General features: G+C 43.8%; 1 pseudogene; it reads right to left on the minus strand.

Annotated features, from left to right (window-relative positions):
- Positions 1 to 207: 207 nt before the first annotated feature.
- LOC103291355 (metallothionein-I, hippocampal-like) lies at positions 208 to 400 on the minus strand (annotated as a pseudogene).
- Between the last annotated feature and the right edge of the window lie 1,315 nt (positions 401 to 1,715).

Genomic DNA, 1,715 nt, shown 5'->3' on the forward strand with positions numbered 1-1,715 from the left:
CTAGCTAGATTAATGAAACACTAATCTATATGTTGCTGTGAAGGTTTTTGGTGGTGTTGTGTTTTTGAGTCTCAAAACATTTATTGTCATTCAAATATTTCATACAAAAAGGGACATAGCAACTGGGTCAGGGTTTATGAAAAAATAACTGAAAATGCAGGTTTGTAGACATTTCTCTATTTACATCAAGAGCAGGCTCTCCCCACGTCACGCACAGAAGCTGCACTTGTCGGAGGCTCCTTTGCAGACGCAGCCCTGGGCGCACGTGGCACAGCCCACGGGGCAGCAGGTGCAGCAGCTCTTCTTGCAGGAGGTGCATTTGCACTCTTTGCATTTGCTGGCTCAGGCGCAGGAGCCACCAGTGGCGCAGGAGCAGTTGGGGTCCATTTCCATCAGAGGTGAGGCTTGAGACCCAAAGCAAGAGAAGAAAGGGTACTCGTTCTTGTCCAACGCGTGGTTGTGAAGGTATTTTGTAGATGTGATTCCCATCGAAAATCAGTTGACTTAGCCCTAGCTGGCTTGGCTCAGTGAATAGAGCGTTGGCCTGTAGACTGAAAGGTACCAGGTTCGATTCTGGTCAAGGGCACATGCCTGGGTTTCGGGCTTGATCCCCAGTAGGAGGCATGCAAGAGGCAGCCAATCAATGATTCTCTCTCATCATTGGTATTTCTCTCTCTCTCTCACTCTCCCTTCTTCTCTGAAATCAATAAAAATATATTAAAACATAAATAAATAAAATAAAATCAGTTACTTTAAAGAGTAACATTTAAAGTAAAGGTTATACTTGGTGATGTGGGTGGACCTCAGTCAGTTGAAAGCCTTCAGAGCAAAATCTGGGATTTGTCCAAAGAAGAAATCCTGCCCTAAGATTTCAGTCTTAACTCTTGCTGTGTTTCCAGCCTGCCAGTCTACCCTGCACATTTCAGACTTGCCAGTCCCCACAACTGGGTAAGCCAATTCCCTAAAATAACACTCTTAATATATATACACATATAGAGGGTGTCCCCCGAAATGTATACACAAACTTTGAATAGTTATAAAGGCAGTGTTTATTAAAATACATTTCATTTTCAAAATTGAGCTATCAGCTGTTAAAGTGTATATATATATTTGGGGGGAGGGAAGACCCTGTATGTTTCCTACTCCTTCTGTTTCTCATAAAAACTGACTGATACAGTATGTGACTAAGCTGAATCCATTAGAATCTTTTCCTAGGACTTAAGAAACCTCCTTTCATCTCTGGTTGGGAATCTTCAAGGATGTGGTAGAGCCCTGAGCAAATGTCCCACACAGGATCAGCTGGTTGGAGAGCAGTGATGCCCACATGCCCTGATGCAGAGGCCAGAGATGGAGATAGAGAGCACATGAGCCCTGTCCCAGGTCAGCTGGAGGTCAGCTGCAACCCCTTTCTTCCCGTAACTGGTTTACACAGGCATCCAACCTTCTTCTGGCTTAAGCTAAGTTGTAATGTGGTCTGTCACTTTCAGCAAGTTTTGGGGATTGGCAGGAAGTCAGTACTGGAGTTTCAGTTCTAAGGGTGTGTTTTTTGTTGGTTGGTTGGCTGGGTTTTGTGTTTTTTTTAGTCTCTTGAGACAATTTGATATTAGGATTGTATGTCTTTGAAGGCCATGGGGAATGATAGCTGCACCTGTCCTGGTTTCCCATGTAGAAAAACATACATGGCTCAAGCGATCATTGTTCTCATGCTTAAACAA

The sequence above is a fragment of the Eptesicus fuscus genome, chromosome 14 (genome assembly GCF_027574615.1).
Source record: "Eptesicus fuscus isolate TK198812 chromosome 14, DD_ASM_mEF_20220401, whole genome shotgun sequence".
NCBI classification, from domain to species: Eukaryota; Metazoa; Chordata; class Mammalia; order Chiroptera; family Vespertilionidae; genus Eptesicus; species Eptesicus fuscus.